The 27,189-nt window shown below is 41.2% G+C and overlaps 2 long non-coding RNA genes across 2 annotated transcripts in view; both read left to right on the forward strand.

Moving 5' to 3' along the window:
- LOC111922723 (uncharacterized) overlaps positions 1-6,804 on the forward strand; it is a 31,152-nt gene extending 24,348 nt beyond the window's left edge. The window contains exon 2 of the long non-coding RNA XR_002860671.2: positions 4,050-6,804. This is a non-coding gene — a long non-coding RNA (uncharacterized LOC111922723). The remainder of the gene's footprint in view (positions 1-4,049) is intronic.
- Positions 6,805-23,755: 16,951 nt separating this feature from the next.
- Positions 23,756-26,669, forward strand: LOC147654022 (uncharacterized). The gene is made up of 2 exons (XR_015285405.1): positions 23,756-23,877; positions 25,308-26,669. It is a non-coding gene; the product is annotated as an uncharacterized LOC147654022 (long non-coding RNA).
- The last annotated feature ends 520 nt before the right edge of the window (positions 26,670-27,189 follow it).

The raw sequence follows: 27,189 nt of genomic DNA on the forward strand, positions 1-27,189 counted from the left end.
GAAAGGCTTGGACCACACAAATCCAAGGCTCACCAGGCAGCAGCAAGCCTGCCTTGGGAACCGGGGATCATTATCCGCTCCATTCAGCGGGGACCCAGCGGCGGCAGCGGCACGTCCCAGGGCTGGGGACGGGCTTCCCGTCCCGGCTGGGAGCGGAGCCTTTCACCTGGCATCCCCTCGCCGCTGCCACGAACCTGAGGTGTCCCTGCTCCCCCGAAATGATTCGTACCCCAGCATCTGTTAGTCTTCAGCCTGCCGCCTGAAGCACCTCGCCGTTTTCCCCCCTATTGCCCCATCCCACAAGAAACCCACCCCCCTCCTGTTCCTCTTCCCTTCCCCAGAAAAACACGGTGCTAAGGGTCTGTGTGGAAACCCAGCACAGAAAACGCACTGATCCGAAATGGCAGGTTTCCTCCCAGCTGAAGTTCTCTAACAAACACCCTATTTTCAAGACTGCCTTTAATTCCAGAGAGAAGCCAGCCGAGAGTGCACCCTCCTCCCCTCCCAATTACTGGAGCCACCCGATTCCCACAGAAACCTCCCGCAACACAAACGCCTGGTGAATTCTTTCTGACTCGGTGAAAGCAGCCCACGGTCCCTGCCCTTCCTGCCTCCCCGGCGAGCGAGGGGGTGGCGAGAAGTCCAGGGGGGTCTTGGTGCCGGAGAGGGTGAAGCGTGATTACTTTTAATTAGGGGTTCTCGGAAGGAGTTCCTCTCGCCTCCGCTCCCTCGCCCCTTTTCCTCGCTCTCAGCCCTTCCCCTCCAGCCGAGAGAAGAAGCTGCACTTTACTTCCCTGAAAAATTAATTACGGCCCTTCCCCGCTATCAATTACGGAGGAATCAGCCTTTCCTAGGGAGAGGAGAAATAATCAAAAGGCTTTTCAGTCTTGCTGGGGGGGGGAACGACCTCGGACCGCCGAACACATAATGCGGCAAGGGGACTGCCGCGCTTCTGGCCGCTGGTTTCATATGCAAATGGCGATCTGCCTCCAAGTTATTATTATGGTTTTATTTTTTTCCCCCCCCCCCCCCTTAATGTTATTATTGTGTCGGGGTTTTAACAGCCACATGCTCTACCCTTCCCTTTCAGCGAGGTTTCCTTGGCGATCAGCCACGCCGCTTCTTCCCCGGGCGCATTGCCCCCGCCCCAGCGCCTGCCCCACGTCCATGTTAATTTCGCCCTATGGAAATGAAAGCGGCCCGGCCGGGCAGCTGATATTAAAGCGATCCCCCGGGCCCGGGGCTCGCCCTCCCCGCTCCTCGCAGCGGCCGTGCCTCCGCAGGAGCCGAGAGCCCCCCGGCCCCGAGCCCAGCGCCCCTTTCGTGCCGGGAGATGCTGGGGAGGCAGCGCTGCGTTTGCTTGTGCGGAGCGCACCGCCTGCGAGCGGTTGCCTTGGCAGAAAGGTGCAGCTTTCTGATGTTCTTTTGTCTGATAACTAATTCAAGTTAATGCGATCTTTATGTAAAGCTAACAGCGGATAATTGTCTATTTTCTCGCCAACAATCTCCATCACAATCACTTATCTGGAAACCTGCGGTTGTATTAATCGTTATATTCCCCGAGATAAGCGTCTCTCGAATTATCAGTAAACACTGGAGGGAAATTAAACAAACTCCAGAGCCACTTAAGTTTCCTCTGCAGCTTTTAGCCGCCTTCCCGGGAGGAGGGGGAGTGGGAACGACGACACCCCTCAAACCAACCTGGGACCGGAACACAACATGAAAAGGGCGTGTGTGAAACAGGGAAGAAGGGCCTGAAATTTTGGCTAATTGTGAAGAGCCGAGTCGTGCTCCATTCGCGGTGCCCGTGCGGCAGGCACACACGCACCTTTACCCCGCTCGTCGGGCGGCGCTCGGTCCTCAGCGGCCCCTGGGACCTCGCTGGCAATTCTTGTAAATCATGTAATTAAGTGTATTAGTCTCTGCAGGGGAAAGACGAGCAGCTAGGAGAGAATACACCCAGAGATTAAGCAGGAGTCGCATGGCTTTAGGTCTGCTACACGAGGAGAAGAGAGTTCTTCCGAGAATCACCGTATTAGCACAGTTATTGGCAATATTTATACCAGAGAGTGAGCTGAACCCCAGGAGGGTAACAGAGAGTGCGAAACTACTGTGGGAATATGTTTTACTGCTCAGATCCCATCAGTTCCGTTAGGTGTAAAGAAATTACAGCAAATTGTGCTGGAAAACCCTCCAGGGAAAACATACTCGTACGACAAAGATTTTGTCTTTTTGAGACGAAGTCAAAACATCGGTGTCAAATGATACTAATTTTAGGGGCGCTGCAGTGTATGTGTGTTTACTCGAGCACCTGGGTGTGGGGGGGAAAGAAAAAAAGAAAAAAAGCAGCCCAAACCATGACATTTCAGTCGTATGTGCCAGCAGAGAGTTTACAACTTCTTCGGGAAGAGCGAGGCGTCCTGGAGCCTCCCTGGCTGCCGGAGCCCGGGCTGAGGCCACCGCTGTCCCTCTGCAGGGCTGGCTGACAGCGCTCTGCGCCTTCCTGGCAGCGTTTGCCACGTCCAAAGCGCTTTATGGACCTTAGCTGAGTAATCCTGGCGTTTAGTTACTGAGCAGGCATCAAAGAATTTATAAACTGGCCTCTATGATGAGCTTTATTTATACTGGACTTAAGTTTTTTTAAAAAAAAATTTTTAATTTTATTTTTTTTGGTAAGCAAACTTTTATTCACGAAGATTTCCAGTGGCACGATTCACGTCCTAGCCTGAGGCAGCTGAGGTGTGAGATGGAAAAGAAAAAAAAGCAACAAACCCGAACAAAAAAACAAAACAGAAAAAAAAAAATCCCCCCAACACAAACAAACACAAACAAAATGAAACACCTTAACGAAACAACACACAAACCTCCCATTACTTATTTGTGGGTCATGGCAGCGCATTTCCAAATATGATCGGTTTATTGAAAAAAACAAAAAACCAAACCTGCCTAAATTCTCGAATTATTTCACTTGAATTAAAAGTTCCCAGGGTAGCTTTTTCTTATGGCATTTGAGAATCATCCCACTTCATCTCTCACCTGAATCTTGTCATCTGTGCCATCTTGAAGTGATCTGTGAACAATGCTGGTCCCTTGGACAGCCCAAGCTGGTCAATCAGGCAGAACAGACTATGCAAATGGAATGGAAAGGCGAAGCGATGAAGAACAGTGGCCCCCATTGTCTTGGGCATTTCAAAGCGAAGCCCAGCTGCAGCAGGCGTTGCTGTCTCGGACCCTTGGTTGCTACTCTAATGTCATCATTGCAAAACATCACATTTTGAAAACTCTACAGTCTGAATGCATGATCAGCCCTCCACAAAGATTTCACTTTGCCGTGACATCTTTCGAAGTCACCAAAAAAAAAAAAAAAAAAAAAAAGGAAAAAGAAAAAAAGAAAAAGAAAAAAAAGAGAAGTGTGTGGGGATAAAAAAAAAAAGAAAGGAGAAAAAGTACCACCACAACTGGGGACTGGGATCCCAGCCACACTGCCCGCTCACATCCCGCAATTCCTCTCCCTCCACTCCTAACTGCGGTGCAGCTGACGCCTTTTGCAACCTTTTGGTGAACGCCTCGCCTTTCGTGTTGTTTTTAGCGTCGAATCGGATGATGATTTAAGTTGCATTTAACTTATTTCTGTCGGGTCTCTTTCAGGCACTCTAATGAGCTAACGCCGGGGAAACGCCGCTGTGAGCAGGCAGTGAACTATTTATTGACAATCGCTTCCAAAACTTCAGATACGAGCGGCTTTAAAAGAGTCAGGCAATGTCTTTGAGAGTGATTAAACCAGCAAGTAGGCTGGGTATTTACGGGTCCGTAAGGAGTTTTTGTGAATACTCTGTTTCTTAATACACTCATGCAGTTGTCGCTCCTGAATATTGCTGCCAGCCCTGCTGCAGCTTCGCCTCCTGGTCCCAAAGTTAGCTCTGCCATGAGAAACGAACTCTCAGTTCAGTAAAGCTGGGGGCTGTCAGATGATTAATGTGCATTTTCAGGAGACTAAATCATTGCTCGTGTTTCACTTATTGTTCCTTTTCATTTTCTTTTGTCTGCAGGTGACATTTGTGATCACCATGTGGTGAGCAGAGGAAACTCCCCTCTCTTCCACCCTCTTGTCAGGAGCCTGTGCTCAAGGAGCAAAGGTCTGTGCCATCGATAACTAAAAAATGCTGGGGGTTGTGTTTCCTCTTCCCAATGTCTCATCGGGCAGGAGTTTAGTGAATCCAAAGCTTCTTCTCCAAGGACAGTCTTACTCCAGTGAGTCTACAGAGATGGATACAGCCCAGCCTCTGCCTACAGCACAGACGCAGCGGTCACACATGGGAATGGCCACCCTTCAGTGCAGACTGCTTAGTGTTCATGTGGGAGCAGAGAAGAAAGTTCCATTGGTCTAGAGAGCTGAGTTAAGAAGCTCTTAAACACATTCTTTGCAAGAATGAGTCAGTGCTTCTTTCCTATCCCTTAAACTGTCTCTTTCCCTTTAGCTTGGTTAATGCATTCTGTAACAACATCACATAAATTACAAAGGAGGCAAAGGATGGAATTATTTAAAACTAAATAATTATTCACCGTGATTTGATTGGCTTCCCAAAATTAAGGTTGCCTCTTTCAGAATGCAGTGGTGGATAAGAAGGAAAAGATGAGAGTAACAAAGAAAACCAAAGAAAGATGGAAATGAATGGGGAAAATAAATTAATGTGTAGGTACTCTTTCATCTTCTGGCTGGAAGATCTTCCCCCTCATCAGAGAGAGTTTTCCAAGGACAACTACTATGTTAGGAGAAAGCCTGTTTTCAGCTGCATCAGCTCTGGTCAAATGAGTAATGCAAGAACTCATTCTGCTACGTGCCTCATACAAATATCTCAGTAGTGATGATAAGCACCCTTCTCTGCCAGATATTTGTGCATTTAGCTCCTCTAAACTTTGTGTCTTAGACAAATGGATCCCCCAAAGTCTATGTTCTAGGAATTGTTGGACATGCTTTAGGTCTGGGTAAGTCACTTACTGATTTGAATGCAGAAACACAGAGAAAAAACAATGTTTTGCAGCCAGTGCCTACACAGAAGACAACAGCAATGCACATGGCCAGGGGCCAAATGCCCCATTACTGTAAGTGGGTGCATCTTCATCTGGCTCTCTGCTGAAGCACTTCCAGAAAGATATGAAGGAGGAACTCCAAAGTGAAGCAGCTTCTTGTCATGCCTCCCATGTAGGTGTTGCCACGGGGCTGTGCAGAGACTCCTTGTGGCAGCCACAATTCCCAGCTGATGGTGAGATGGATGATGTCCTCAGGGCACAGACTAAGGGTGGGAAATGGGGGCCCACAAGGTCACATCAACACTCCAGACCCAGACACATCCTTCTCCCACAAGAGCCCTATTCTAAGCTCATTCTGCCAGCTGGACCTTTCCCCTTCTCAGCAGCCTGCCAGCCTCACACACCAGAGATGAGAGCACAAAGGTGGGTTAGCCACCTCCACTCGGGCTTTTTGTCCCCTCATGGAATCAAACGAGTTCCCATCACCCCAGGTTAATGACCTTGGCTCTGCTGGGAGGGAAATGGCCCCAGATCTGCCCTCTGGGCAGGGTGCTCAGATAAGCAGGGGCAACTTCCTTCCCCAGTGGTCCAACGTTGGGCGAGGGGAACTAATTGGAAACAAGACCAGCTCCTTCCTTTATAAGCTGAACTTTGCTTTTCTTTCACAGCTGGAACTTCTGCCTCATCCCTCTACCAGCCCTAGTCCTGGTACATTCAGCCACAGATATCTCTGCTTGTGCACTGGCTGTATTTTTCATGTTTATTATCATCCAGCCCAGTGTAGTGCCATCTGGCACACATACACACGGGGAAGAAAACCATATATTCAGCAAATGGAGCATACAGGGTTTAGATTTTGTTTTGTCTTGTTTTTCTTATTCTTCCAGTTTCTCTTAAAATTATGTGGAAAAGATAGACAAGCAATTCTCCATCATGAAATGATCAAAACTCCCAGTTATGACATTAAAAATTACTAGAGAGCAGAGATGGTAGGAAGAGACAAGAACCCCTTTCTGCTGAAATACATTTGTCTTTTCCTCCTTCTGTTTCATTTCACCTCGTGCTCAGATAAGGAACAGAATTACTTTAAAATGTTTGCATTAATTCTTTTTATTCGGGATTTGTTCTAGCTTTTCAAAGAATTATTTTACTGTAAGACATGTGTGAGTGATATATAACTAGTGACACTCCTCCAAAGAAGTGAAAAACTGTGAGACATCCTGTAGTCTTCAAAACCTTTGCTGTTTTTTATTGCCACAATAAAATCGATTCAAAATACTTCTTCAAAGTAGATATAAAAAGCCACACAGACTATTTTCAGTGAAGCTAGCACCTATTGCATTACTACTTTAATTCAAAGACAGTTTTGTAACAGAGTTGTACAATCAAAGCATATTTCTTCCCTGAAAATTCATGCACTGTAAGATTTTCAGTTGAGTTGCCCATGGAAAAAGTACTACACCATGTATTGTATTACTTGATTCGTTTTCTTTCAAATTTTACTTTAATTTAAACTTTGGCTGATTACTGTATTGTGATCTAAGTCAGCAATCTCAAACTAACTATCAACATCACTTTTGAAGAAACTCTACAACTGCATGATAATGATGAAATTTAAGTTTCTGTCAGTTATTGTGTAATGTCTACACCATGGAAAAGCAAACCTTCAGGTATTTTAATTCCATTTGCATGTATTATATTTGCATTGTGTTCTTCGTACTTCATTTTTTGAAGTACAATTCTGAGCTATAAAAATACTACTAAAAACCTGTTTGGGGTATTTATTTATTTTCTTTTTCTAAATTGAATTATAGCTTTGATGAAAATGTGAAAGGAAATAGTTTTGGGGAAAAAATTGTCAGCTACTCAGATTTCTTTGGAAAAACAACTTGTTTTACAGGTACTGATGCAGACTGATAGAATTGTTCTCTGATCCTACTAAAACAGAGAAACACGTTTGAGTGCAATTAATATAGTATCTGTATACTGAGTTTGATTCTGGTCTCACATCTGTTTAAAATTCACAATATCTCTTGCTCAAGCCTTGATCCAACCCTGAGTGATGTCACTCACAATGACTTCTGCTGGCCTGTGGTTCAAGGGCTTTTACACCACCGTGCCTTTGCCACTAGGCTGAAAAAGGTTATTTTTGATACTTCTTTCTTTTCCTGTGAAACCAGATTAACTTGGAAAGAATTAAAAATGTTTGAACAGAGATGCTCAAGGTTACTTTTTATGGCAATACATCTAATTTAAAATATTTCCTACAAACAAATTAAATTTGATAGCAACACAAAAATTTGCATTTTCTAGTATATTTCCACTGGTTTTTGATTTTTTGGTGTATCTCAGTTTTATATGTATGCATTCATTGCCTTATTTCTAGCAACACAGTACTGAAATTTTTATGTAAATAACAGGTGAAGAAAGAATCTATTGTAATATGCAATGTATAACAAATTCATTAAAACAAGCAAAATAATTTAAACAATAGTTATTCAATAAATGTCAGGAAAGCAATCCCATACCTTCACTGATCAAGGCTTCTGTGTAACTCGGAAGAAAGTGATGAAGGAGGACGTTTTGTGCAGTAATATATGGAGCTTGTTCCAGTTGTTAAGCACATAAATAGAAATTCAGCAAGTCTTACCAAAAAGGGTCATAAACAACCACAACTGAAAACTCAGATCTCTCTCTGTTTTGTACTGCAACATGTACAGGGGGGGGGAAAAAAAGAAGATTTTTTTTTTTTTGATGATGACTCAGATTATCTCCTATTAAACTCAGCTTTAGATTCTGAGAGCTGCAAAGCAAAACAACCAGAACTTTGCTGCTCACTGTTAGAGGTTGTTTTACTTACAGACTGGTAGAGTTCCTTTTAAGTATCTCCAGCAAAAGAGGTACAAACAAGAAATCAAAGTGGAAGAAGCAGTCAGAATGTTACAAATATAATGCAGAATCCTTTTGTGTTGGTAAGCATGAATAGGCAATAAAGCAAATTTGAACCCACTCATCAGTTTTCTTCATCCTGTATGCACTGAACAGGTTAAATTATAAAAAAAAAATCTTGTCATAAATGAACCTAGTTTACAGAATTTACAATGTTTGTATAAATATTATGGATTTGAATATCTAGGATCAATGTGGCTTGGTCAAACAATCTATAATCTATAAAATTTTATCAGTGATCAGAAAGATCTTTCAAGGCATTGAAGATATCTTTTTCCACTTACATGGACTGAAATGGCTGAGCAGGCTTACCTCATTAAACTCCATCTGGGAAGACAGCCTGTGGGGAAAGAAACTCCACCATGATTAAACATCCCATCTAGTTTACTGCATTAGTGTTAGGTCATCATAAATGGTAGGTAAGTGAAACAATGCTTCTTTTCAGTGGTAAGTGCTTCTAAAATGTTGTGGAATTTAAATGCTTGGAAATGTTTCCCAGCTCACCTTCTTTAAGAATTAACTTTAGCCCTTGATAACCTTATTTATTCCACTAACTCTCCTAAAGTGGCCTTCAAAATGCATAAGCCTGGATTTATTGTAAACTTCACTATTGCAGCTCCACTGTGGTTGTTCTGATCATTTCAGGACAAATGAGACAGTTTAAACTAATGACTGAACATCTATTGTGTTAGTGCTGTTTCCTGGTTATCTGGTTATTATTTATTTCCTGCTTGTTCTATTGTTTCTTGCCTCATGAAGACTCCTGTTTGCTCTGATAAAATTCCTTATAACATGGCAGCAACACCAAGGGTTGGGTAAAAGGGCTCCTCTGAATGATAACACAAAGAGCATATAAAGAATCCATCACAGCAGTCAGTAGTATAATGTAATTTATTTTCAGTAGACATCCTCTTCACCACTGGATTAGTCACTTTGTTAATGGAAAATGACCCATAACTCATAGGAGTGGGAACTTTATGTGCAGGCCTTGCTTCTACCAGAGCAGATGAACTGCAGTCACTTAATATTGTGGCTCCTTCCAATCTTTCTTGTGCATTCCATACATCGTGGGAGTTTCAGGTGGGTGAAAACTGCAGGACACAGTGGTAAAACAGACTTACATGGGATTTATATTTTGTATTGTACCAGAAAGCATTAATAAAAGATGCCTCTTGCATCTAGAACTCATCATGATCCCATAAGCAGACAATGAACCAGTTTCAAAAAGCAAGCTTTGTACGTGCTAATACATTCAAGATGCCATTTTCTACCACTACATACCAGGCATCTTCAGAATTCATTGTTCAGATTTCACTTCAGCATGACTTTAAACAGAATTCATCAGGTCATTCTCTGTAGGAATGCAGCTTGTCTCACTGTGCTAGGAGAAGTTGACACTGAAATCTAAAAAATTCAGACTTTGTCAGTAAAATGAGAGTTTACAGTTTCAGTAGAATCTAAGAGCTCCTGAGATTTAGCTTTAAAATATATTTTTACCCCTTTCTTTAATTTCACATGTAGAAAACATATGTTTACAGGGCGCTGTGCCATCCCACCTTAAAAGGGAGGGGAGAACCCAAGAATCATAGATGCCTGTGGTCAAAAACAATCTACAGAAGTCAGAGGGTCTGCAAACACTTACCAAATTTTTTTAGTAAATTATATATATGGCCTGGAAATCAATATATGTCTCTTACCCTTTCTGCATAAACACACAGTGGTGCATTTTGAATAATGGATAGGGTCAAAGGAAAGAGAAGGGGACTAAGAGAAAGAGAGAGAGAGAGAGAGAGGGAGAGAGAGAGGGAGAAAGAAGGGAAGAAAGGAGAAAAGAAAGATCACAAGTCCTGGCTCCAGTGTTGATCCAGCTGGTGGGCTGCCCAGGGTCCTGAGGGGATGCTGCCCAGGCATAACTGGGCCACCTTTTACAGACAAGCTTTTTCAACCTGGAGCTGAGTTTCTCACTTTCTACACAAATTAGTTACATGGGTGTTTCTTTCTTCTAGACCTTTCTGGAAATAAGTAGGAGGACTTTGGGGTCTTTTGTGGCCTTGATCCTCCCCTACTGGGTTGGTGTTTGGTCAACAGGCCATGCCTGCTTCTCAACCTCATTGCACTTGCTTGTTGTGCTCCTCCTCAGGAGTCAGAACAAGGGTGTTTGTCCACAAAAATGCTGCCCTGCCATCATATGGTTAATTTCTCCAGCCACATCCTGTTCCTTCACACAGTCTGCTCTTACCAACAGTCCTTGCTTGGCTCCACAGCTATCCAGCTGTCAGTGCTTGAGACATTCACATTGGCCCCTTATCTTCTGGGCTTTTACAGGCCCAGAAATTCGAGTCCATGGCTCTATTAAAAACTCAGATTTCAGAACCACATTCCATCAAAAGTATGTTACATTCAAAATTTTAAGTTTGTGGATTAACCCATGTGATCAGGGAAGCAGAAATGGAGGCAGCAGTACCTTCTCTGTCTCATCTCGTAAAAAACAATGACAAGATTTCCATACCCAGCATTATTTTTAATATATAAAAGGAAGTTCTGGGACTCAGTTTGTACACTTTTAATACATGTAAACTAAGTAATTTGCTATAGACAAAACAACTTTTAGCTTTGATGATAGGACTGAATCTCTTCTTCTGAAACACCCAAGTTTATCCCTAACTTTATACCTGAGAGATCACAGAAAATTTATCTTCCTGACACAATAAACCCCATGGTAATTAGAAGGATTCTAAGCCTTCATAAATATTCTAAACCTTTACCCACTTACACATGAGGCCAGCAAAAAAAATATGTTTCTGTTTTCCTCAAATCCTCAGTAAGACCTTGGACCAACTCCCACTGAAGTCAATTACACTCTTTTCTGTAGATCTGAAATCAGGATGTACCTGCAATTCCCTTCTCTTGCTCTGCATCAGTGACAGTTTTGCACAAAACCTTGGACAAAATGTTGCCAACGGCTCTCTGGATAGAATTTAACTGAACAGCAAAATGGAATGATTGGCCCACTGCTGTGTTTTGCATTTCGTTTTATTCATGTAGCAAATATTATAGGTGTTAGGTCTATGAATACCCCTGATCTTTCAGAATTAATTCTGCTTTCAAATCAAAAACCTGTGGTTAAAATGAAGTGTACTTTAGAACCATGTTTTATTTGACGAGTTTTCAAGGATGGAAAATTCACTCCAACTTTCAGTAGACAATTTCAGTGGTTAATTGCCATCACCATTGACCATTTTGACCCTTCTTTAAGCAAAAATTTTTCAACTTCCAGGTGCACTGTAATATGAATACCTCTTCCTGATAAACTGAAGAGTCATCTACAGCCATCTTTTTGCCCCCACAGAGACACAACATGGCCAAGTCATCCTTTAATATGGGCTTTAATATGGTTTATCTAGGCTGAATGCCTTCCCTTTCTTCTACGTACTCTGCCAACAATGCTTTCCAGGCTGTTAACCATGCTACATGTTCTCCTCTGAAATCTTTCCAACATCCTCTAGGTTCATTGCCAGATGTTCTCGAGCAGCTGTGCAGAATTAAGACCATTTTAAACCCGGTGCAGTGGCTTGTGTTAAGTTCTTATTAGAATTATGTTAGTCATAAAGGCATTAGAAATAACTAGCAACAACTGTAAAAAACCAAAAAGTGACATACCGGCTGTTACTTCAGGGCTAGAGCTTTAGGTACAGGGCCTTAATGGAGAAATAAAAGGTGTTTGTGCCTTCAGCACTTCGGAGACATCAACCTCTTCATTGGGGTTTCTAAATAGAGGTGTAGTGGCCTGAAAAGAGGTGCCATTTCAAAATCTAGAAACCTTCTCCTTTTGTTTATTTGCAAGTATGCTTTAGTATCCTGAAATTTTCCATCTTGCTTTGGGTGAGGGCAAATGTTCTTCATCATTCTCTTGGAAGGGTGCCTAGTGTTTATGTCCAACGTTAAGATCACTGCAGCAGCATGGTTGGAGGACTGATATTGTGCAAAGAAATTATACACCCAAGTTTGTAAAGCACTTTGCTTGGAGGTAAAAGCAACACATTAAAATTAATCGAATTTTCATTTGCTTTGTGTAATTATACTGTTATAATTCATACATGCTGTAAAATCTCCGCTGCAACTGTTTCATGAAATTGTTGCAGTAACATGTAAAGAGTCTTATAAAACTTACTTTAGGTATTTCAGCCTGTGATAGTTGACAGTTGGTAGACTGGTCTATGGCACAGACAATTCATACAATGAATGAGCAATTGGCATTTCTCAGCTAATCATGTTTGTATTTTTTGAAGCTGCTTAATAAAAAAAAAATGGAGGAATGACATATTCTGTTTTGCTGAAATATATTTTACTAGTAAAAGAAGCAATACCCTATAAAACTGTATATCTCTTAAAGCAAGCAAGCAAGCAAGCAAAAAAACAACCAAACAAAATAGTCCAGCATGTTACTCAATCAAAAGTGCTTAGTTGCTCAGTATTTCCCATGACTGAGTTTTTCTTCTGGCTTTTTCTGTCAGAATTTTTCCTTCTGCTTCTGTTGATTTTATGCATGCTTTTAGTCTATCACTGTTTGTTATACTCCTCCTGTTTTGCTCTCTCCTCTCTTTCCTTCTGCCTTACAAAGTCCATGAAGGATGAGCAGAAATACAGACTCCTCTGACCACCCCAGTTTTCAAACGTTGGAGTTTTGGGCTCTAAATACAGTTGAGATAGCTGATATCAGGACTAGGTTGTTCAGAGAATTAAAAATAAGATTACAGTGGGAAAGAGGACAGGACTGAAAAATAAATCTCAGCAGAGGGGGTTTAAGAAAACTGTTGTGCAATTGTACAGTCAGTTCCTGAGAGAGGACTATATATCTAAGCAGCCCTGCTAAGCCCTGGTCCTGCCAGGGCAATTTGTCCCATTTTATAACTTCAACATCACATTAAAATTTCACTGTGTTCAGTGCACAGCCATTTCACTTTCCCCTCATCCCCCCTCACTTCTGCAAGATGAGTCTAAGGTGCAGCGACAGCCATGAGTCAATCAAGGATGGTTCTGATTGTAAATGCCTGCAATGGTGTAAATGACGGTGCCGAGGGAGATTATATTCAGAGCCACATACATGCTGCAGAGGTCCCACCTCGAGATTAGCCTAAAATACCACCCAGATCTCCAGGTCCCTCCCAATTAGCGCAGCCAGGCAATCTTCCTGGCACTACAGAGGCAAAGACATATTTTTATCTCAGTGCTGTGCTCTCTCCCCTGAACTCTTGGAGCCCCGCTGAGCCGATGGAGTCCCAATCAGTGGGCTAGCTCTGATGCTGCCCCTTCACAAAATTGCCTGTAAAGCCAGTTCACTGAAGGGATCTGTAATGAGCTCAGCAGCTTGGGGCTCTCAGTAAACTGCAGCAGTGAAGTGAGTTCATGGCTGAAATGCCAGCCCTTTTATTCATCAGTAGCACATCAATTAGTAGTTTAACAGGCAGAGGAAAGATACAGTGAGTGTTCATTTAATATTAGGCTGATTATAGTCTGCGTTTGTGCTAATTCTGGCAAATTTTCCACATTTTAGTACTTGAAGAGAGCTATTTTCTTATTTTTTTTTTTTCACCATTGCCCACATTACAAAGAACCTGCCAGCTAAGTTCAGCTGTAATGTATAGACTCAAAATTTAAAGATTAGTAAATAAGAAGTTCAAGAAATTATTCTTACAGACTGAACAATTAATGGAGAAAGAGAAAAGATCCTGTAGGATCCTATACCATTTGTGATATTGTTGTTATATTTACGGTTCTGGTTTGTTAGTCTCAGAGACCATTAAGCATTAATGATTTACATTGTATGGGAAACACTTGTGAGTTAATCAGTGCCTCATGCTCTTCAGTGGTTCTACCCTTCCTTTCTTCCTGGCTTACAAAGAGCTGATTTTACTACTTAATTAGTTCCTCTGGTCAAGGACCATGGGCCCAAGTGTTGTCAAAGTTGGCAGAAAAAAAACATCTGTCCACTCAGCCAGAGCTCTCTTCCATCAGCAGGAGGGATGGACAAACAGTTGATGGCAAACAGTATGTTCACCAAATGATGGGCTATTATTGTTAACAGACCGATTGGAACAGTTTAGGGGATTTTGTGTTTTGTTGTAACTTATAAGTATTCAAGAAATACTTGCTGGGAACATATTTCAGCCAATTTCAGCCCACTGCATGTTGGATCTATGCCCTCACTATTCATGCTTAATGCTCTCCCACAGTAACCAGTCCCCCAAGTCACACAGATTTGTTTCTTGTCCATTGCTGGTGAGTGGAACTAATAAATAGAGGGGTGGAATTATGAATTAATTTCTACTTTCCCACTGGGAAATATAATCTCTTTTTCTTTGTAGGCAAGGACAAGCCTACCTAGCTCAAGCTTCAAGATTCCTGGGCTTTCAATTCTATCAGAAATATAGAAGAGTTCTTTGAAAGTCAGCAGAAATAACAAATAATTTTTCTGATATGCTGTTCCTGGGAGTCTATGATGTGAAGCCACAAGCTTAGGGCAAATTTAATGCTCATTTTCATTCACTAGCATTACAAAAAGTCTAATTCTCAAATGCTTCTATGCTCTGTTCTCAAGTACAAAAAGAACAAAATGGCTCAGAACTTTCTGCTATCCCTGTTCTTTAATATACCTACATAATCACTGCTTTTTCTTTTATCTTAAAATGTATTCTGGGGATCAACTGCAGTTCTCCTGACATCTGCTGCATGACAGAATGCTGACACCTTTTTCTGCTCTGTACCCCTCCCTTCCTAGCAGTCTCTATTATAGTCCATCAGTGAGTTTTACTGGGCTGTACAAGCATCTTTTGTCTCTGCCATGCACTAAGGCCCCTAGAATTCTTCTCTTCACCTGATTCACCTTTTAATGGCTCAGATTTTCGACAAACACTGCCATATTTCTTATGATCCCATTTATATATGTTTTCTGAGACTAAAGTAGTCCTTTCCCACAAGGTGATATTATATTCCACACTACGAGGTTTTCTTTTCATTTATTCCATGCCTGCTACTCTGATAGCTATATATTTTCTGTTTTCTGAGGCTCCTCTCTCACAGTTGCTTCACCTATCTGACCCATTCTTCAGTCCACATGTCTTGATCCATGTCTGTCACCTATGAATTCAAAGTTTTTTCTCTTTGTCTTTGTGGATCAGCATTATTTAGCTATCACCTCCCTGACAAGGTTGGTCAGAATGACCATCAGACAATATTTTTTTCCTCAAATATGCTCCCCTTTTTTTTTCCCTTTGGTGAAGATGGCTGAGGTATTGCCAGTGAGAACAAAACTGAATGTTGTAATATTGGTGTTGCCAATCTATCACAATTGGAAACTATAAAAATATAAATCTGTTACCAACCACCAGGTCTTCTTCCACCTGTTTTCTTGGTTGTCTCCCTACTCTCCAGCAGGCATCAGATCTAATATTCATTATATTTTTCCTCTTCATAAGCACTTATATTCAGTCTCTGAGATGAGACTTTCTATCAGGAATATTATTTCCCAGAATTGCTACATATTTGGGTTTTTTCCTAATTCTCCTCCATTTGAAGAAGATCACGTAAGGAGGGACAGCTGAGGAAGCTGTCAATGTCTCATTGATGGGACTCATTATATGATTTTCTTCTTAGATCCATGATCCCAATGCTCCTTTTCGCCTTTAATTCATTCTTCGTGCTATTCTGGGAAAGGAACGTACTGTGATTTCTTTGGGCTTTTTCTGGCACATCTTTCACATTTTTGAGTCATTAAATTATTAATAAATGTTTAAAATTATATAATAAAAAGTATAAAATATAATTATATAAACACTTGCCAATGGCATCTACTAATGCAAGCAATTACATGTGACACATTCTTGTAAATCCTCCTTCTGAATGGCATGACCAGTTCTTTGCTCCTCAGGCCTTTTGGGAGAAGTTCTGAGGGAATTCATCGTTATGAAAAAGATGCCCACACAGTTTTGTTACTTTTGCATAAATGCAGAGCTACCAAGTGTTTGTTTGGTGCTCAGTAGGATCTTTGCTCAGTGGTCCTGTTCCTTACTGCACTCCCTCACAAACTACAACTATGCAGTAAACTAAAACCATGTAGTAATACATACACAAACTGAGTTACATCTGGTCCAGTCTCCAATTTATGGACAGGCAATAGGAACAACTGCATGGAATCCCATACCAAGGAAGGGAAGAGATGTTGTAGGGACCACAGCAAAATTCACCCTATTTTGTAAGGACCCGCCTTATACCCTCAGAAGGCTGATGCTGGCTGCACTCTTGAGATTGCCACACTATAGATTTGTCACACACTATAGATCCCTCTGTATCTTTTGATGTGGGAAGGACACAGCTAGGTCCCTGCAAGATCCTCCCCATCACAGTTCCAGCTGTGACCATGGGGCTCTTCTTCTGCTGTGGTATTGACACGGTGAACAAAAAACAGCAGCAAATTCCGAAGGACACAAGGAGAGGCACATGGCCCTCTTGCAGGTACTGCTGGCACAGCTTTATCTTCCTCTGCTGCCCAGATACGAAGGCTTTACATCAGTTGTCTGAGGGAGGAATGGTCAGAGAGAAATTTCCTTTAAGTAAACAAGATTACTTGTAGGATTTGTTGGGCAATTAAAGGAATATAGTGAAGATAAGTTCAACTTAACAAGGGAAAAGTCATTTATGTGTAGAAGACAGTTCTGAACTCTCTCTTTCTGAGGGAGAACAGCATTAGCAGGAGATATACATCTAGGAAACTTCTTATCACCATTATAACACACGCAATAAAATTATCAAAACTTTTGAAATTATGATACTACTTTGATCTTGATAGAAGGTGCAACTGTCTTACCTTCTTTATTTTTATAAATTTATCAGCATTTTGTCTGGAACAGAAATGTAATAGATCTTTTTAAATTCATAAATAATAAACTTCTCTCTTTATACAGCAATTAAGATGGGGAACTGTACGGCATAATTCTAATACAAATGTTGTAATAAAATCTCACTCTAAGAATAATTAAGCGAAAAATAAAGTAAAGAAAAAGTAAGTCTGTCACACATATTTGGATAACAGGAGTAAAAATACTTGACATTAGATTGTTATATATTAAGATAAGAAGCAACTACCTCATTTTGACATTGCCAGTTTTCAGAACATATATTACAATGACAACTTTTCTGTAAGGGCACCCTCAGTACTGTGTAAATGTAGCACAAGTACTGGTATAAATGTGAAACCTGATTACATTCCTCAAGCCACCAAATAATCACAAGGGATATCTTTTTTTTAAACAGAAACAACCAGAGTTTAACTAACTGATCACAGCTCTGCTCTCCAGTGACTAGCCTAATGCTTTAGACAATGTTTTGGGGTGTCCAAACCTACTTCTTCTCTATTCCTTGGTAACTGACCAAAACAGTCTACTTCACTGTTCAGCCACAGTTTGTTAGGTCCCCAGAGTTAGCTTTCAAAAATCTTTAAAAATCCCGAGTCTGGAAATTTTGGTGATTAACCTCTTGCCTGAGCTACTTTATGATCTAAATGCACTCAAAGTAACCTAAACACCACCTTATTCCAGGACAGAATATAAAATATCTTTCTCTCTCATAAGTGAACAAAACCATTTTTGCCAAGAATATCTTCTCCTCAAAGAGAGCCTACTCATGAAGTTGAAGTTGCAGAAGAGCCTGCCTGCAGAAGTGTTGATGAGGCGAGGCAGATCTCCTCTCCTGCAGCATCCCTGGGCAGCTGCCTTTGCATGCACTCTTTGGAGATCAGCTCTCTTCCCTCCACGGAGTTCACAGGGATCTCCCACAGCACCCAGCTGGGTGGGCTCTTGTCTCTTTGTCAGTGCCAGGTGCCTTCCATCACAGTGCTCCACAGCAGCAAGCCTGCCCCTTGAATACATGTAGGACAATGTGTGAGTTTTCCTTGGTGATGTTTTATTTTCATTTTCCTTCATCCAGTTGTATTTATTGCCAGTTAGAAAAACAGTATAAACTAAAATGCACAGATGCAGAGTCTATATTTTATGCTATATCCACACCTTCTGGGGAGAGTGCTGGTGAGAGATCTTAGGATCCTTGTCAAACGTGAGGCTGGCTGGTGTCTCCCCTGCCCTAGGATAATGCTGTCTGCCCTAGCCTAATCCAGGTGTCTGCTGGTACCCTGTGACTTTGAGACATCACTCTTCATAGAATTTTGTGGACTATGGTGTAATGTGACTTTTCAGTGTAAAGCAGGTCCGAGCCTACAGCAGAGGGGTTCTCTTGCCTGATGCTGACAATGAGAGCTGTGTGACATGGGAGGGGGCACAATGGCATGGGGGTGCTGGGTTGTGCAAGGATGTGTGGGAGAGTTTACAGGATTGCTTGAGGGAAAATTAGCCACAGCCACGTGGCTTATTTGTCATGTGTCCTTCAGCAAGCTGCCCTATCAGCTGAGCTAAGATCTCCCTCCACAGGAAGATAAGTAACTTACTGGACAAGGGATTTGGGTGTGAACTAGCATGGATACAGTAAAGATGTCAGGGTGACCATGTTATGGGAATAAAACTAGGCTAAATAGTGTTTAGTGTGACAGCCTTTGTGACTTAAACAGACTTAAACACAGCTCCTGCATTCTTAATATCCAACCCACCTACCCCAACAAGCTCTTGTCTGAGTTCAGTAGTGTTTTCAACCCAGGCTGACAATCCTGCTACAGTGTTTGTGTAGCAGTACTAGCAGTACCTTCCCTTCAACTGATGCTTCTCCAGGTCTGTAGTTAAACATGATGACAGGGAATACCATCCTCTGGCTCTTGATGTTCTTTTACCACTTCATCATAGTTATGCCCTGGGCTGCAAAAATCCAGTGTGTTAGCCCAGCATTCAGTGGAAGAAAGTCACAGTCATATTTAGCAGAACTGAATGTGGAAAGGGATGGCAAAGGCAATAGAAGGGCTTCTATAAGTACACTGAAAAAAGGAAGTCTACCAAAATGTGGGCCCACTGCTGAAGGAGATGGAGGAGCTGATTATGCAGGACATGAGGTACTTCATGTTTTCTTTGCCTCAGTTGTTACTAGCCTCTGAGAATTCTCAGAACAGCCTCTGAGAATCCCAGGTGTAAGACACCAGAGGAAAGGTTGGAGCAAGAAAAATGTACTCCTGGTGGAAGAGGATCAGATCCTGGGGCACTTGAACCAGGCATACATAAGTCCATGGGGCCTGATGAGATACACACTCAGGTGCTGAGGAACCAGCAGCTGTCACTATGAATTGTCAGGCCACTCTTAATGATCTTAGGTCACTCATGGTAATTGGGAGAACTTCCCAAAGGCTGGAGAATAGCAAATAACACTCAAATATCTGAGAAGGGAAGACTGACTCAGGGAATTAGAGGCTGCTCAGACTCACCTTGATCCCTTGGAAGGTGTTAGAACCATCCTGAAAATAATTTTCAGGCACCTGAAGGACAAGTTATCAAGGAGTAGTCAGCATGGCTTCATCAAAGGGAAGTCATAATTCACCAATTTGGAACCTATGCTGAAATGACTGTCAGGATACATGAGAGGAGAGTAGTGGGTATTTTCTGGACTTAAGAAAAGCTTTTGACACTGTTGAATTATGAGTTGGATGAGTAAATAGTGAGGTGGATTCAAAACTGGATGAAATGGCTGGGCCCAGAGGGTGGTGGTCAGTCTCATGAAGTCTAGTTGGAGGCTTTTCACTAACAGTGTACCCCAGAGATCCAATCTTTTCTAACATCTTCATTAATGATGTGGATGACAGGGCAGAGTAGTCCTTAGCAAATTTTGTAGAAGACACATAACTGGGAAGATTGACTGATATGCCATGGTCAGGCTGTCATCCAGAGGGACCTTGACAAGCTGAAGAAATGAGCTGCCAAAAACCTCATGAAGGTCAACAGGGGGAAGTGAAAAGTTCTGCTCCTGGGGAGGGAAATACCCCAGGTGCTAGTGCATCCTGGGGGTTGCCCAGCTGGAGAGCTTTCCAGTGGGTCAGGGGAGGTGATCATTCTCCTCAGCACTTGTGGCATTGTCCTCAGCACACAGGAATGGCTGTGTCCAGCTCTGGGCTCTCCAAGAGAGAGTACCAGTACAAGAGGACATGGACATATTGGAGCAATTCCAGTGAATGCCCATGAAGATTGTTAAGGGGCTGGAGCACCTCTGATATGAAGACATGCTGAGAGAGCTGGGACTATCCAGCCTGGAAAAGAGAAGGTTCAGAGGGATCATATCAATGTATAAAAATATCTGAATGGAAAGTGCAAAGAGGACAAAGACAGGTTCTTTTCAGTGGTGACAAGACATGTGGCAATGGGCACAACCTGAAACTCAGGAGGCTCCTTTTATACATAAAAAAATGCTTTACTGTGACTGTGATCAAGCACATGCACAGGTTATTCAGAGGGTTTATGGAGTCTCTGTCCTTGGAGATATGTGAGTTGTCCAGTCATGGTCCTGGCCAGCTGGCTCTAGGTGTCCCTGCTTGAGCAGGAGTGTTGGACCAGTTCCTGGAGGTCCCTTAGAACCATAAACACTTTGTGATTCTATCAAGTTTATGCACCTAAAAGAGTCACATTCCCCCATAAGCCCTAATGGTTTGAGGAGCTCCAGGCCAATGAAGATGACATGCCACAAGTGCAGCAGTTATGTACATGCTGGGTCAGCTCATCAGCTACGCTGATTGGAAAGGAGAACCTGTAAGAGCCTTGGACCTTCAAATGAGAGCAAATCTCACAGCCAAGGCGGGTTGACTTTTGTCACAGCAAAGACAAAAAGCAGTGCTTCTGAGGACTATTAGCAGAGTGAATTTGACCCCTTCCTTTATGAAAAAGCATGTTATTGTAAACATTAAGAGCATCAGCTACTGTATTTTCTTTGTTCGGTAGCAGGGGATCAAAACACACTCTTACCATGTAAATGAGGGGTGAAATAACAGACCCTTTTACATTCTTTTTTGAGCAGACAGGATTACAGCACAGATTGTGTTGTGAAACAAAGAATAGCTCCACAGGAGCCATGACTCTTTCTATGAATCATTCTGTCCCCTCTCTCCCCTTCCCATATATCCGTTTTATCTGTAATTTTTCTTAAGGGAAAATATCTTCTAGATGGGAATACCATGCTAACTGAATGGCTAGACTTAAAAAGGGCTAAAGTTGGCCATTTACTAGCTACAATTTTATTTAATAAGTAGCAACTGAAAACGGTTATTTGCTTTTCTGCTTGGAGACAGAAAATATCCTTTAACCATAAGCATACACATTGTCAAAATTATAAACATATCCTTCCCCTAAAGTGGGTAATAGAAATAAAAGTCATAATACACCTCCAATATCAGGAGTGAAATTAGGATGGAGAGACTGGAGAGATGGGGTATATGTTTTCCTGCATAATGTTAAGTCAGCAACAGCTTTGTGTGAAGAGAAATTATGTATGGAACCATGGTGAAATTTACAGGAACTACTGTGGAGAACCTGAAATGTGTAACAGAACAAATAAAAGATTTTTAGTTTAAAGGTTACATCAAATTTAGAAATCAAGGGAAACAAGCCAAAGCAGTCAATTTATGCTAATACTAGTGGAGAAAGGATTACAGGTGTATCTAAGGACTGCTTGGTGGGCATTTAATGGCCATGGTTTCTCTCTAACTTTCAAGAGTCAATTTGTCTAGTTAGTCTTATTTATGTTTTTCATACTCCCTGACATGCTTTGAAATGAGGGCTTCTTTCTGTGCATCTGAGGTGCTCAGTTCACATTCCCAAGGGCTAGTTTTGTTCCTTGGAGCAAAGCAGGAGCAGTTATGAGTCTGCCCTCACTGGTGTAGCTTTTTTAGTCTTAGCTTAATATCCAGAGGTTTACAAAATCTTCTTTTTCCTGACCTTCTCTCCTGGGAACAGGGACACAGCAGTCAGACAGAACAGAAAGATAACTTCAAGAAAGAAAAATATTATCTGTCTGCTGCACTTTCTCTCCTGAAAATTTCAATGGCTGGCCACAATCTGGCCCCAAGCACATTCACTTGCAGTAACACTGATAGATATTATGTGTCACATATAACTTTGCAGTAATTTCCTGGACTCAGCAATAATTTCACTAATGTTTTGTTTCAACTCTTAAAAAATGCCTAAGTGAACAAATTCAATTTTTCATGCATAAATGTAGTTTTAGGAAGCTGTGGCACTTTTGTACAGTGATGATGCTTTCTGAGTTCATTGCAGGATTAATACCTGCTATAAATAATATTTCTGTGTTTGTAATCATTAAAATGAGCAAAAGGTGACACGAAATTAAACATGAGGTAAAATCAGAAAAGGTAACATTTGTATGCATAGATATATCACAAATATTTCTGTGGGAATGGTTTTTTCAAATTATTCCTATTGAGCTACTGAATGACAGAATTCTTTAGCTTGGGAAAGATATTCAAGCTTATCCAACAGTTAACCCAGGACTGCCAAGTCCACGATTAAACTGTGTCCCCAAGTGCCACATTTACATGTCAACACCCACCACCTCCAGTGATGAGGACTCCACCACTTCCCTGAGCAGCCTGTTGCAGTGATTGACAACCCTTTCCATGAAGATCTTTTTCTTAATGTCCAGCCTGGACCCTGGAACAGCTTGTGGCCCTTTCCTCTTGTGCTATTGCTTGTTGCCTGGGAGAAGAGACCAACACCCAGCTCATTACTGCTTCCTGTCAGGAACTTGTGGAGAGGGATGAGGTTCCTCCTGAACCTCCTTCACTCCAGGCTAAAGAACCCCAGCTCCCTCAGCCACTGCTCACAGCGTTTGTTCTCCACACCCTCCACCATCTCCATGGCCCTTCTCTGGACATGCTCCAGCACCTCAGTGTCTGTGAGATGCTGCTGACTTACAGATCAGCAACAAACAAGGGCAGATCCTTATGGATATGGATATGGATATGGAAAAAGGGAAAGAAAGAAGGAGAAGAGAGGTGAGGAGAAGAAAAGGAAATGGAGAAGGAAAAGAGATTGAACACACTGCACAGTGAATGCAAGCTTTTAAAGAACCTGAGGACTGGTCACAGGAAAAACAAAGCAGGTCCAGTTTTATGTAGGAGGTACAGTCACAAACAAGACACTCAACTCATCAAAAGACATTTCTACATTTCTACGTGCTTACATTTCTGAAGTACCATCTCCAGAAGAAAACAAGGTTTTCCTTTTAGTAAGTACACAGCACATCAAGGCTGAACAATTTGTTAACGTGAACGTTTGAGAGAAGAGCGATTACAGCAATAAAGGTTCTGACACAGCAATTAAAGTAGCTGGGTTAGACTAAGGGAATATTGTAAAACCCCCATGTGCCCAACTTTGTAGACAAACTTGATGTGGTTTGGGGGAGTGTGTGGCTTTGTGATCACATAATCAAGGACTGTGAGGGTGGGAGCACACCTGGGTTAGAGTGAGTTTTGTTGCTGGTTTTGTGAAAGCAGGTTTAGCTGCACACACGGCCCCAGGAAGCCCGTGTTCCTGGGGAGACTGGGCACAGAAACTTCACTGTAATGTAGGATTTAACAGTTTTGCTCAGAAAATCTAGTGAGGGTTTTTGGACAGGAAAATTGCAGGATTTAGCTGAAATGTGAGGAATCCTTGGGTCCCTAGTTAATTATGCCTTGCTTTGTTACAGTAACAGAAATAGTGCTAGAGAAAAGGAGACAGTTCTTGTCTTGAAGGGTTTGCGCTGCTATTATTGTTTTATTTGTGTCCTTTCTCCTTAAAAGTAGCTACTGTTTACAAAGTATCCACAGTAAATCCAAACAGTGGGATGGAGGCTGAGATTGACTAAGTGAAACCTGCCCTAAGTGTGCACCCAAGAGATCAACTGAAATCAATTTGCCCTGCAGAGGTAGGTGGTTATACATCAAAGCTGAGAAAAATCATACTGGAAGCCACGGGAACACTTTCAAGCGTGAAAACTGTGGGTTGCCTATGGAATATGCCCTTATTACTGAAAAGTGTGTGCATGTGTGTGCTTGCCTGAGTCATGGAGAGACAGAGCATGGAGGAGAGAGAATAAGAGAAAGGGGGAAAGAGAAAAGAAGGAAAAGAGAAATCAGTAGAGACACGCAAGTGCGAAAGCACTGTGGTTGTATAAAATTATTTTGAGCTTTTCATACAACTTACATAATTCTCAAGAAGAGGAAAATAAAGCTGTAATTTATGCAGTTCTCCCTAGAAAGTAAAAAAAAAAAAAGTTATTTTTACAACTCCCTATATTGATTTTATTTTTAGAACACTTTCTAAAACAAGTGGAGAATTCAATCCTACTCTCTGAGGCATGTCAATTTTTGCCCACATAGTCGATGGAAAGATTGAACCCTAAGTGCAGATCATGACATTCTGCTGTGATAAAAGCTGTTTCTGTTTGCTTTAACTCCCATGCATAGTGGCAAATGCCACCTGTGACACACTGGTAAAAGCACAACTATTTCTATTGCATCCAGTGATTGCAATACTCTGAAAGTTGTTTCTGAAAGTTACCTGAATCTCTCTACTCAGATAAATAAATTTTGTCTGAGTGTTTTAATACAAGAGAAGGTAGTCAAGTTATAGACACAAACAAATTTCACCTTCCAGAGCTTTTTTCAGAACATAATACCAATTAACAAAAAATAATACATATCAAGAGTAAAAAAGTCTATTATATGCTTTGGAATGTGTTTCTTTCTAACCCTGCTCAGGAAAAGCCTTGAAGTTTTGCTTACATCCTCTTTAATCATGCTTGTAGGCATTGTTTTAATCAGTGCTTTGGTAAACAGCTGTGCTTCCAATCACTGCCCTCCATGTTTTTGTGTATTTAAGGACAAGTGTATATCAATAATCAAGACCTGGCCAGAAAGGTGGCCTTTAGTCTACTCTTTTCATTGGCACATCCCACACACCAGCATCCACTTTTACTGTCAAAAGAACTTGTTTCTATTATTACTGAAGTTGCTGTGGCTATGAAGGCAGAAGCAGAAATTGCCAGAACCATCTAAATCAATGAAAATCTATTGCTTCGAATATGTCTTATTATGTTATCTTTCCAGAGATATGGGTTACAAGATTGTTATGCTGCCAGTGACATATTTCTTTTTGCACGGTGTGAGAGCCCAGCGAGGGCAGCAGGGCAGCAGACTGCCTTCCCATGACAACTTGAGCAACATTTCCAACTGTTTCTTCATCTTCCAGATGCCTCCTGCTTCAGACAGCTTTTCACAGCCTTGGACCTCCCAAGGAAGCCTGAATACCTGTTTTTTACTGACTTTGGTTACTACCATAGCTATTATTTCTTAGCTTTTCAGATGGGGAACCAGCTGTCTTGCTTCTCTGGCTGAGGTTCTGGTCTCCATGCCTGCTGATCCTCAACATGGTGCCAGCCCAACTATTGAGAATTGCATGCCAGGAACAAATTCTCTTCTTTCTAGCCATGCTGGCTGTCCAGGTCCTTGTCTGCCGTAAGAATGAAGAACTGTCAGGTTCCAGCTCCAAAAATCCTTCCTTCCCTCTCCTCTGTGCTGCAGCCCATGCTGGCCTAGTTTTGAATCATGCTGGAAAATGGATATAAGCAGCTAGAATTTCCTTCCTGTGCAAGGCAATATGCCCTTTCTAATATTAGTATCTAGAGGATCCCCAGATCTTTAGCAATTTAATAAATCCAGATGAGTATTAAAAAATAGCAAGGATTGACAGGCCCTCTAATAATTATGATGAAAAATAAGTGAAAATATCTGTTAAAATTTTGCCAAGAAACTATTTTTGTTCTCAGGCAACATTTTGTTTCTCTGTTTTCATGCCTCATTGTGCTTCCTTCCAAGCTGCCTATATAGTTCCATAGATACAAAAACACAAATGCACATAAGCATTATCTGTATACCTCTTGTTTCCCAAACCTGAAGTAATTTATGTAATTATACACATAATGTATTTTATCCAAATACACAAAGAATATTTTTTTTCTAAATGCCACTTAGTATCTAGATTTAACTTAAACCACTACTTAGTCTATCTTCCTTAATAGGATACTAAAAAGGAATTTTATGACAACATTATCAGTAGCATTTTGCTGATAATTAGAATAACAATAATAATACTGAGATATTTCTTCAGTAATAATGGTGTTATTAATGAGATTTTTATGAAAGACAGACTTCTTTAGTATAATTATGAAAATTGATCTTTTTCATTTTACTTATTCACTGAAATCAGATAAGTGGCTTAACTACATGTATTATTTCTAATAAATATTCAAAAGAATGCATTTAAACAAGGCACCTCATTCTATTCTTGCTCATATTCCTTGCATTTAAATAAAAGTGTAATTGCTCTGCTTTTTTAAACTGCTAGTTTGGATTAGCTGTCTAACCTGTACAGTGTAGCTGTTTTCTGTTTGCATTTTTAATAGCTTTATTACCATTTGGTGAAGCCTTAATTTCTCACTCCCTTGAAGAGTCCTGCCTTTAAGTCAGCTCTACAATTTAACCAACAATAATCTGTCAAGATAAGATAAAGACCTGCACCAGATGAAATGCAGTATTTTTGTGTAGCATTCTGTCATTGTTAAAGGAAAGATCTGAGTATGTCAAAATGTAACACCTGAAAGTTTAATAAACTTTGTAGCATAATTTTACAGTTCACATTTTAAAATAAATTGTTCTAGAATACATTAGCTTGTTCACTAGCGAAATCAGTTAAATATCTATATAAATATGTTTGGGTGAAGGGAGCCAGCAGTTTCTCAACAAGGATTAAAGTTCTTTCAGTTTTCAAGCCTCAGATTAAGTCACTTCTGAAAATCTTTGCTTCAATTCAGTTCTATTAACTCTACAGTTTCCCTGTAGTTCCTTCATAATATTTAGCCTAACATCACTGCAGAGGTTTATTCAATATTACAAATATTCTTTTTTTTCAGAGTTGCTAATACTAGAGGCAATTGAAATGAAATATAACTCCTTGCTTTCAGGACTTGTGCTGGTCTTCATACATTTCTCTTTCATTAACTCGTGCAAGTAATTTTTTTTAATATACGAAGATGAGCTCCTAAATCCATGTTGGTGTTAAACAGTAACTGAATCGTGTCAGGTATTTATGAACTAATATAGGACAGAAGAGTGAAAAAGGAGTTTCTCAGTTCTACCTTAGCCAAACTTTCTGTTCCATATGCAAATGGGCATGAATG

Source organism: Cyanistes caeruleus, chromosome 3, assembly GCF_971803275.1.
Source record: "Cyanistes caeruleus chromosome 3, bCyaCae1.hap1.1, whole genome shotgun sequence".
Lineage (NCBI taxonomy): Eukaryota > Metazoa > Chordata > Aves > Passeriformes > Paridae > Cyanistes > Cyanistes caeruleus.